The sequence below is a fragment of the Eucalyptus grandis genome, chromosome 10, assembly GCF_016545825.1.
Source record: "Eucalyptus grandis isolate ANBG69807.140 chromosome 10, ASM1654582v1, whole genome shotgun sequence".
In the NCBI taxonomy this organism is placed as follows: domain Eukaryota; kingdom Viridiplantae; phylum Streptophyta; class Magnoliopsida; order Myrtales; family Myrtaceae; genus Eucalyptus; species Eucalyptus grandis.
Window position 1 is genome coordinate 36,978,045 of NC_052621.1, and position 11,631 is coordinate 36,989,675.

At 40.2% G+C, this 11,631-nt stretch overlaps 1 pseudogene; it reads right to left on the minus strand.

Moving 5' to 3' along the window:
- Positions 1-236: 236 nt before the first annotated feature.
- On the minus strand, positions 237-9,935 carry LOC120289206 (annotated as a pseudogene).
- Between the last annotated feature and the right edge of the window lie 1,696 nt (positions 9,936-11,631).

Below are 11,631 nucleotides of genomic sequence, written 5' to 3' on the forward strand. Positions count from 1 at the left end.
CAGCAAACAACTCTCTGTTTTATCCTTCTTAGCGAAAAGTTTCAATATGATCGAAAAGATGGAGACAGTTGCTAGTGAAAATAAAAAGAGTTCATCTGCTTGCTATTGCAATTAGATGCTAATTTACATGTACATTATTTGACTGGAAAATAGCATAGATCAAGAGGAAAAATAAAGAAAAATAAAATGCCCAGCGTATGCTTGAGCATTGCTCCTTTTTACAGAAACATGCTAGTTATGTGGATCGATGCAATGCTAAAGTCTACCGCTTCTGAAAATTGAGCAACTTGACTGAAATGGCGAAAATGAACGCGAAGAGCACTGTGAATCCTAACATCATAGCGGCGACCGTGCCCAGAAAATTATGTCGGAAAACCGAAGTAATCTCATGAATTCTTCCACCGTGGTCCCAGTGTCCTCGAGCGTGTTCTTCAAATCACCAAACTGAGAGACCAATAATCCATATAAACTCCAAGCAAATGGGCACGCCTAATAGTACCATCTCCACCAGATAGGCATCCTCTGTTAAGTAGGAAGTCACGAGGATGTCCATAAATCAGGCCTTACGCTTGTGTTGAAAAACAAAATCAGCAGAATTATTAAAATCGATGGGTTGCTATAGAACTTACAGTCCTTGGCACAATGAACCCTGAAAAGAGGTTCCAAATGGTGTAGAATGCAGTAGCGATGAGGGTAGCGATGTGCTGGCTTGGGCTTATGCCCACGGTCATCATGCCAAAGTAGGTGAAATATAACAATGTGAAGTATGAGAAGAACAGATACCAGAAAATTTTTTCGACGGTCCATTCAAATCCAATCATTCCGTAAACTATTAAACCATATGATGTAGCTTGCATTAGAACATAAGGGACTTCAATTAGAACCTACAAAATAAATCACATAAGCAACTTTCCAATATTGATTCATGCATAACGCTATTTTGGAATAAGCGGTACTCAGAATATTTGGAAGCAATTTTACTTGTGCTAATGCGTATGGAAGGGCTGAGTACAACCCTGCAGCTCGCTTTTCTATAGAAACCGTTCTTTCCACTGCTACAACAGGTTGCACGGAGGACGCATTTTGGATCCCAAGGAAGAGAACGGCCGAATACATGGATCCCATCGCAATGAACAAGTCTTGGCCCGAGTCCTAGGAACCTAACATTCAGAAACACAACTTCGAGAATAAATGAGACACAAATTGACATTCTAGGTGAACTTACGTTTTGGAGCCGCGGTCCCAGAACATAGTCCCAACCATTAAGGCGACGTAAATGGTGAAGAGGAACCGAACGGCTGTGTAAGGCGATTCCGCCAATAAGACCAATGTTGCTTCCATAAGCAAGCCATTAACTGAGTGAAAATTGACTGAGAATACTTAGTCGGGAAGTAAAGATCCTTAGAATTTGGAGGAGGTATGCTCAACTCTTTAATCAAAGCCTTGTTTCTCCTGAAAATCACGAAAATGTGTTTTCCCATTGACATTTTACGGGTCAATAGCAAGACTAAAAGTGGGACCTCAGGATGCAGTAAACCCACCTGTACAAATCTGAGCTTTTGTACAAATCAGAAAATCGACGCCCAAAGTGAGTTCTTTGCTGGGCTTGTAACTTCGAGCATCCAAGTTGCTGGATTATAGCCATCTTTGATTCTGCTTACTCCTTGGATTCCCTTCATTTTGAAGATACATACCTTGCAATTCAAGTAAAATGAAAGTACAATCCAAGCCAGGTTATATTTATGAAACTATATGTACTCTCTAAATACTCTATTAGATGAGAAGACTGGACCCCAGAGGACCAACATATATCTCTTGTCCCCTCGTTTCATTAAGAAAAGCTGCAGAACAAGTAAATATGCGACAGCTTCCCGATTTTGAATGCGCTGCAAAAGATTTTTCATATGCTGAATTTTTTGACATAATTCACCTCATCGAAAGCTCAAACATATCAATGCTCGGCTGGTGAATTGTACATACGACCGTTCTCCCCGTGTCCACCGTATTCCTAACTGTTCTCATGACAATAGCAGCAGCTCTTGCATCAAGCCCTGAAGTTGGTTCGTCCATGAAAATGATTGATGGGTTTGTGACTAGTTCGACTGCTATGGTTAGCCTTTTGCGTTGCTCAGTGGAGAGACCATCCACACCAGGCAAACCAACCAAGGCCTGTCTCAGCGGATTTAGCTCCACAAGCTCCATGACTTCTCAATAAACATCTGCGACATTTTTTTTCATTAGAAATGATCTATATAGATTGATCCTGAATGAAGACTTCATAACCACCTAACAACAAGCACTTCCACGATTAGCTGTGAGCTAAGAAGGCAATCCTCCAATAACAGATTATGTGGTTTACGCAAACCTTTCTGGTTCGGTTGTCCACACCAGGAGGTAAACGCAGCCATGCAGAGTAAAGAACCGACTCATAGACAGTAACATGAGGTGAATGGATGTCATTCTGTTCACAGTATCCGGAAATCCGAGCAAATGTATCTTGGTTCTTTTGGATACCCAGAAATTGTTATGTCCCCTTCGATGTATCCTCCAGTTTTTCTCCCAGCCAATACATCCATCAGAGTAGTTTTTGCCAGCATCGATAACGCCCATCAAAGCTGTGAGAACACCTGGCCTAAAAGCACCACTTACACCTTTCAGGAGAACCAATTTATCCTCGAGAACACCTTTATTCTTCATTTCCTGCCAGTAGAACACTTAGTTATATTTCTGATGAACATTTGAGGTTTCACACTCATGGTATCATGATATATCAAAGAGTACTATCTTCAGATTTTCAAAGTTTAATAGTCACCTGTGGCATGTCAACTGAATAAGTTAATTCATCAAAACTAATTGAGTATTGCTCAAATGGGAGCACCATTCCTTTTTCCTATTGACAGTGATGGTCGTCTCAAACTCTGCAAGTGCGGACCTGGATGACTTGCCTACAAGACCCAAAAGAAAAGATAGGCAACGGTCTTAACTGCTGCTAAATGATAGTCAATGAAAAGAAACTAACTATCAAGATTTCAAGGTCTATACCTGATCTATTTTTGTGACTAGAGCCTTGAGATTGCAACTGAATTGATCCTCCTATTCTGTTAACATCATCACTGCCCTTAGAATCATCTGATTTTACTGTCTGGGATGTGCCAAAAGGGCTGCATCATAACTTGAAGCTTTAGTAGGCAAACTCTTGTTTATAGAAACTCAACAAGAACAAAAATCACTTACGATTGAGGAGAGCAAGAGCCACTGAAAACCCAAAGTTGAAGAGGATGATGAACCCAAACAATGCCCCAACTCCTATCCAATACTGGTATGCTTCAGTAAAGAACCCACGGACTTCAAAACTTGAATTCCCAGTGGTTCGTTTGAACTTGAATTTAGGGAATCTATTATTAAGTAATAACATGGGGAATCGCTTAGTCAGAGATTCACATCTATGAAAGGTTAATATGTTGGCATTAAGCAATTACAAGACTTTACTTTATCCTAACTCGACCCTAGAAGCTCGTTAATGACCATTGCGCTCTGCCCATACATTAAAGGAGATGTCCAGTAGCCCCAAATCCACCATTTCTTCACTTCCTCTACAAATCAAATAAAACAGATTTAACGCTGCTTATGAAAAAGCTAAGAACAAAATAAAGAAAAAGGTCATCTCTATATCTTTGATACTTCGGGAAAGAACGAATCTCGCCCGATGCTACGAAAATGGACGTAGCAAATGTTGCCAATGTGTTGGCAACGACCATGTTTCTCCCAAGTGCCGCAATCAATCGAAACAATCCAGAGGCCATCTGGCCAACAAGCACAAGCAAAAAATACTGCTTGAACAACCTATAACACAACATAGACAGAAGAATGTATCAACCACGACAATGAGATTTGAATTTCCATCTTACAACCAAAGAATAACCACAGTTCATTCTTACCTTCCAACATTTGGATCGTATCCAATGACATAGTAGCTGATGAACACCCAAGCTGCAACCTCCACAAAAGTGATAGGGATCTTTAGAATCCAAGTTGGAAGAGCATATGCCCATGCCGGATAGAAGAGGAGGTCTCTTTGCTTGTAGAAAATTGGGAGCTTGGCTACGGTCATTGAAAGCTCCGCCATTCCATTGAACACTACTGAATTTATGGTGACGAACGAGGCACCAATGTAATCTCCTCCATGAGTGGTATCCTGATGCATCTTAGTCCGAAAGAAAAGGTCATCGTAATAATCGCGCTAATTGTGAGCTGATAAATCAAGTCATATCAGTTTAAGCACAACAAACAATCATGGTTGTAGCTGAATTAAAAGAGAATGAAGTCGGTACTTACCTGAACAATTTTGAAGATGTAGACAAAGGAATTCCTTTTCATAAGTAAATACTCTCTTGAAATGCAAAAGCCAGTAAATCCTTCATTCCAACGCCAAATCTTTTTGGTAGTCAAAGGCCGGGTGGTTCTTGCTCTTATCAAATGGAGTAGACAGTTCATCCCCAAGTTTTCTTCCCACGTGAAATGACTGGAATGCCTCCGCAAATTCCCGAACTGTGACGAAAGTGTAAGGCCTGCCTTTGCGTACCCTAATACCGATGCTGATCCTTTCTTGATGTTACCTGTTGAAAAGTAGAAAAGTATGTTATTGTGGAGACTTGCTCTAAAGAATATCTTTTTATCTCCTAAAGTTGCTCAAATAAAGTTATCATATTATTACATACTTCCCGCAAGAAATCGGCGACCCCTTCCTCCCAGGGCATTTGAATCCCATGGATTCAAAGAAATCTAGAACGAGTTCACGTGGGCCCCGGTACACGACCTGACCATCGTGAGAGAGGAGAATGATATCGCCAAACAAATCATAAGTCTCCTGAGCTGGCTGGAGGAGAGAGATAACCGTTGTTCCATCAAAAATGCGAATAAATTGTTTCAAAGAGTTGACAATCTGATATGTCGTCGAGCTATCAAGCCCAAAAGAGATATCTCATCCATGAACAATACCTTGGCAGGCCCAACCAGCATCTCACCTGAAATTACAAGTCAAGTCGAGAATCAAACACTTTAATTACTAAAAAGCTTGATCTCACAGTTTCAACTCAGGGGTCACACTCTTCCGTGTCCTCCGTAAATACCTCTCAACGTTTCATCTCCAACCATTGTATCAGCACATATTTCAACCCTAAAATCTATGGAGAAAACATGTGCATTAAAGTTCTGCTATTTTTCAAGTGCCTGCATGATTTTGTGGTTATTATTATCAAACTTACCTTAAGAATATAATCAGTGATAACATTAGCCTCCTGACCTTCTATTGCTGCTGCCTGTGGAAATTTGCATGACCCATTGCATAAGAAAACCAGACACCCGCTTGATCTAGGAATTTCAATAACATAGTAATTGTTTGGTGGAGTCCAACTCAAAACCATTTTTTCCATATTAGTTTCTTCCTATGGATTACGTCATTCATTTCCTTCCTTGCTTTAGATGAAAAAAAGGAAAAAAATCTAAGGTCGCCTTATTTATTTACCTTCATGAAGATATCAATATCAGGGTCCGGTTTTACATTTGCCACTTTCTCTTTCTCAACAACTCGACAACATATCTGCGATGTCCCCAAAGAATTGACATTTCTTATTTGAAAAAACTTGTCTAAGTCAAACACAAATTTGACATTATAAAATAATAAGAGTCAACTCAAAGTCACTAACCATATCGTGATCCAACACCGACATTTTGCGGAGAAGGCCAAAGTTTCTCTAACTGTCATTTCTCCTATGTGAATATCGTGTTGACTTATGTAAGCTGCAAATTCTTGGGGCACAAACTCATTCAAGCCATGTCCATTGTAAGTTACCTTTCCTGTTGTCTGAGGAACATATGCTGGTCATATAAAATTTGATAATCCACAAAATAAGGGTTGAAATTAAATGAAAAGTGACTTTTAATTAACCTTTAGTATAGGATCAAGCTTGCTCGCCAAAGCTAACAAGAGTGTCGTCTTCCCCCGAACTAGAGGACCCATAAGCAAAGTCATCCTGCAAAATGAGAAGAAAATTGGCCATCCAAATGAGAAGAAAATTGCCAGAAAAGAAATGTCAATCTAATTCTTCATCATTTCGATCAATGAAAAAAGATCAATCTAACTTCAGTTCAGTTTGATTTCTTTTGCATTAGAAAATATATTAGGTCCAAATCAAATTAAAGCAGTAATCCAATCGACATGTTGAAAACTCTTATCAACAAGAATATGACAATTTTAATGGAGATTTTTGAATAATTACACAACATGTAATGCGCTGGAGAACACAGTATCAAGCTCGGAGATGGAACCAAATCAAGATTGCTGAAATAAAACTAAGTTGAGTTCAATTTGGAGGTCTAAAAACTGGTTTTTGATTTGGATTGATTTGCTCACCTGCCAGGTTTGACGATCCCACTGACATCTTGAAGGATAGTGAAGTGCTTCTTTCCATTAGAAGTATGGGCAGAAAATTCAAGAGGCCCTTCAGGGGTAAAAGAAGCAAATAGAAAAATAAAGGTTAAACAAAGAAACTATTCAGAACATTCAAGCAATTTATTGAATATCATTTAATAAAAATCAATATAATCGAAATTCCAAGTTGTGGGATTTGATAGTATGGGGACTTGGACTTGTTGGTTAATGTCTTATTGGGCTCTCCCACCTAAATAGCTTGCTTTTGGGTTGTGGTTCTTCTAAAGTCTATATCAATATATATAAGAGCCGCCCGTCTATCTCCCACCGCAATCGACTGGTGCGGGTGGCAATGCCAGCGTTGCAGCGTTTGTCTAGGACTAACAAAAGGTAGTACAAAGCCAACCCAATGTGTGCACGAGAGCGTGGAGCATGGTTGATCGCTATCATCTTAATTGCAACAAATGGGACTAAGGCCGTCGTTTCACGGAAAATTGACCATCTCCGGGAAAATATTTTCCCGTGGTTATTTTCCCGGAAAATTGCTATATTTTCCTGTTCGGCTAATTTAAATTTTGAGTGGAAAACATTTTCCACCGTTCGTTAACTAATTTTTTTCTTTTTTTTTCCTTTTCTTTGCCTTCTCCTTCCTCCTTCCTCCTCCTTCTTCCTCTTCCTTCCTCCTTCTTCCGCCTCGCTCGCTCCTCCTTCTTTCCTCCGCCGCCGCTCCTCCTTCCTCCTCCTTCCTCCTTCCTCCACCGCCGCTCCTCCTTCTTCCTCCTCGTTCGCTCCTCCTTCCTCCGCCGCCGCTCCTCCTCTTCCTCCTCGTCTCGCCCTCGCTCCTCCGCCGCACGCCCGAAGATGGTGAGCCGACCAAGATCCGGTCGCTAGATCCGCCGACCAAGGTCCCGGCCACTGCATCCGGCGAGCCGGGCGGGCGAGGCCCGAGCCCCGCCCCCCGCCGTGATCTGGGTGAGGCCGAGCCCGCCTCAGCGTGCCAGGCTCCGCCGCCCGACCGGTGAGGCTCGAGCCGCCGAGCCGGCGAGCCGGCCTTCCACGATCGGGCTAGGCGGAGCCCCGCCGGCCCTGGCGGAGCTCAGCTGGCTCATGACCGCGCCGGTCGCCGGCCGCCGGCCGCCGCTGTCGGGGCCGCCACCGTCCAAGCTAAAGGAAGAAAAAAAAAAAGGAAAGAAAGAAAAAAAAAAAAGAAGAAGAAGGGGAAGTTGTGGAAAATGTTTTCCATCTTTTCGAAGTGGAAAACATTTTCCACAGCTTTGCATGTAATGCTTCCGGTCAACGGAAAATGTTTTCCGTTGACCGTGATTTTCCGCCCACTAACACTGGAAAATCCGGAAAATATTTTCCCTGGGAAGTTATTTCCGCAAAACGAACTGAGCCTAAGATTTCACATGGGATTTGATTGAAAAGTGTCAAAAGTCCGAAATCTTGTATTTGTGTCAATTTAGTCATAAACATTTTTTTATATCAATTAAGTCTCTAATCTTTTTTACGCGTGCCACTTAATCATTCGCCGGGATTTTGCTGATACGGTGTCGGCCGACGTGATCTAATCTACAACATGTAAACAACTTTTAATAATATTTTAATATTTTTGAATGTTTTCTTTATTTTTATTTTCTTTTTTTCTTTTTCTTTTTCTTTTCTTTTTTCTTTTCTTCCCTCCACTGGCCACCGACCTTGGTGACCGACCAGAGGCGACAATGCGAGGTCAAGGTCGATCTCGCCAAGAATCCTCGCCTGGCCAGAGGGCGGCCTCGAGCCGAGCAAAATGAGGCCACCTTCGAGGCTCGGGCGGCGAGGCTCACCTCGCCAAATCTAGCAAGGTCGAGCCTCACCGGCCATGGGTGAGCCTTGCCACCTAGCGCGAGGCCGCCCCGCTACCACTAGCAAGGTGGCCGGCGATGTCGACTCTCGACCTCACCGGGTCAGTCACCTTTGGCCGATCACCGAGGTCCCATGACCGGGCCGGAGGAAGAAGAGGAGAAGAAAAAGAAAAAAATATTCAAAAATATTAAAATATTGTTAAAAGTTGTTCACATTAGCGCGATTATGTCACGTCACCAACCTAAGATCCAAATAACAAAATCCGCCAAAATTGATCGGAAAAGAATCAATTGGCACTACGTAAAAGATTTAGGATTTAATTGGCACCAAAAAATGTTTAGGACTAAATTGGCACAAATATAAAAAGTTTATGACTTTTTTGGCACTTTTCCCGATTTTGATGTGTGGTTTAAAAGGTCTTAAACTGTGTTCCACCAATAGCTAGTTTTCGGATATTGTTTTCTTGAGGTCCAAGAGCTAGGTATTGAGGTGAGAGAGCAAGGCCATATAAAGTACATATCGAAATCTATCCCATCGGTGTGAATCCAAGTGCTACACCTTGAATTAGGATCTTAACAAAAAAATTGAAGTTGCCTTTCTGGCTTTTACATTTCACATACTTAGGAGGTGGCTGCTCACCTCTAGAATATCAATCCAGAAATTGATGAAGGTCGGCAAAGCTCTACTTCCTTCATGGGCTTCTCCTCCACGTTTAAGTGCTCAAATCTAACTTCAATAGTAGGAATATCAATTCCAACTCTGCAAATAAACCCAGATTCACGATAATCACGGTTATTCAAACTTGAAAAGGAAAAAACTTAAAACATCTTGAGTGTTAGAAAATTTAAGTGTTAAATCACGCTCTAATCAAATATTTTAAAGTTTTAGAATAATTAGTTGCAGTCTTATTAAATTTCGTATCGAGAATTGTAGAGAAAACTTTCCCTAGGAGAGAAAATAAAAATAAAACATGCACGATTCATAAATCAACAATTCCCACCATTTTTAACGAAAAAATTACACTAACAAGAGATGGCCTGATATGATAAGTATTTTCCCGGGAATTTTTTTTCTTTGGAGCCAAAGAGACTCCATTCCAAGAAACGTTGCCGATTTGGTAAAAAGGTTTCTCTTTTCTCAGAATCCCCACGGACAGAGGCTTCAAAGGCAGAGCAAACAGAGACTGTACCTGTCAATGCGGTTCCTGAGCTTCAGCAAGAACTTCTCGTTGTCCTCTTCAGCGTCCCTCACTAATCTCTCCATCAATCTCTTCCTCTCATGAAAGCCCAGGTTCTGGATGTCGATCTCATTGGCACCCTGCCGCGCGAAGCCATCAGATTCCTTTCCGGAGACGGTCGAAGGTCGGGAGTTTCTCCAGAGCAGCCCATTTGAGAGCTTCTTCATCATCCTCGTCGACGCCTGAAGACCTCGAGAACACGTCCATCGCCGTCGTCGCATGGTCCCTCGCCATGGTGGAGCTGATCACGCGCAGGCTGTTGCTCGCACTGCATATATCTCCTCCTTCCATGGATGATTGTGTCTGCTAAAGCGTTGCTCTTGCTCTGTTTCTAAAGCACAAGAAGTAGCAGAAGAAGAAGAGGAGGAGGAGAGGGAAGGTGACAGCCTCTGGGGTTCTGTCTACCGTTGGTCCATGCCGATGTGTGCTTTTGTACTGACTCATAAAGAGTTCTTCTTGGGACTGAGGTCATAGGTAAGAGAGAGACGAGCATTTTGAATTGTTGACTATATATATATAGGGAAAAAAAGAAATTAAAAATTCATTCATCGTTTCAATATTTCACGCGTTTTTATTAAGTGTCAATATTTCACTTATCTAATCAAATCTCAATTTTTTATTTGATTAGACAAATCAAAAGACAAGAATTCAATTGGAAAAAAAAATGTAAGAGTACAAAAACAAAAGTAAAATTTTTCTTAAAAGACGAAATAAATTATTGGTATCCCCTGGCTATAGAGTTATCTAAGATTGTGTTTGATCTTATAAATGTGAAGTCTAAATAGGACTTGATAACCATTTATCTTACCATAATAATAGAACAGATATTTTTATATCTTATCATGTCTGTCATACTAGGATATTTAATTGTGATATTTAGACACAATATAGCAATATCGATTAGATAAATCTGCCAAAGAATGCTTTATCTAGTAACGGAGAAAACATGGTCATTCACCTTTATGATCTTAAAATATATAATGTTTCGACTCTCTCACAACTTTCATGAAATTTTAATGTGACTAGAAAGTTGCGAAAGAGAAGGAATTTTGATTCTCTTACTATTTTCATGAAGGTTCAACGTGAACTGGAGATATTTGTAAGGCCTATTTCTTTACACGTGTTTCATTGAAGAAATGGTACCTTCTTCTTTGGGGAACAAATACATATAAAATCTTACATCTTGTATTAGGGATGATTTGCATCTTCGAATGATCCTGATGGCAATAAGAAAATAAAAATCAAATGCTACTTAAATGAAGAAAATGGTGGCGTCGACCTGGGCATTTACAAAATAACTAGAACATAGGATGCAATGAAATTATAATTTACTACTTAGCATGGGATTTTCTAATATACCCCTCTTAATTTTCATAAAGCAATGCTAGTAAAGCCAATTTGCCTTGCCAATTTGCCTTGCTCTACAAGCAAATTAATTGGAGATAGCACAAGTGATTAGAAAGGTTCTTTGGATTAAAGTGTCCAACGTAAATGCAAGTCTTCAACAGCAAATACAAGAACACATGGCATTTATGCCATGCATATAAAAGAATTGCCCAAAAAGCCCTAAACCTATTCAATTTTAAACTTTTCAATTTTGTCAATTAGGTTTTAAATATTTTTACATTTTGCTCATTGAATTGAACCAATCAATTTTAATTAGAAATCATTGACGTGGATATTGATAGCCCTACATGTCGCCCTAAGACTAATGCTGACAACTTTTAATAATATTTTAATATCTATAACATATTTATTTTTTTCCATTTTTTTTCTTTTCTTCTCTTTTCCTTCTTTCTTTTTGTCTTTTTTAATTCATTTTCACTTATATTCTTCTTTATATTTATCCTCTTTTTTTTTCTCTTTTCCTCCATTGGGCCTCATTGATGGCCAGCGAAGTTTGTCAACCTTAGGCAAGTGACACTTGGGCCTAGGCCGATGAGGGGAGTGCCTAAAAAATAGAGAAGATGAAAAGAAGGAACAGAGGAAAAAAAAAATAACAGAAAATAATGAAGAAATCAAAAAATATTAAAATGTTATTAAAAATTGTCAATATTAATGTCAATCATGCAACATGGGACGATAGACATCTACCTCAGCAATTTTTCAGTCAAAAATT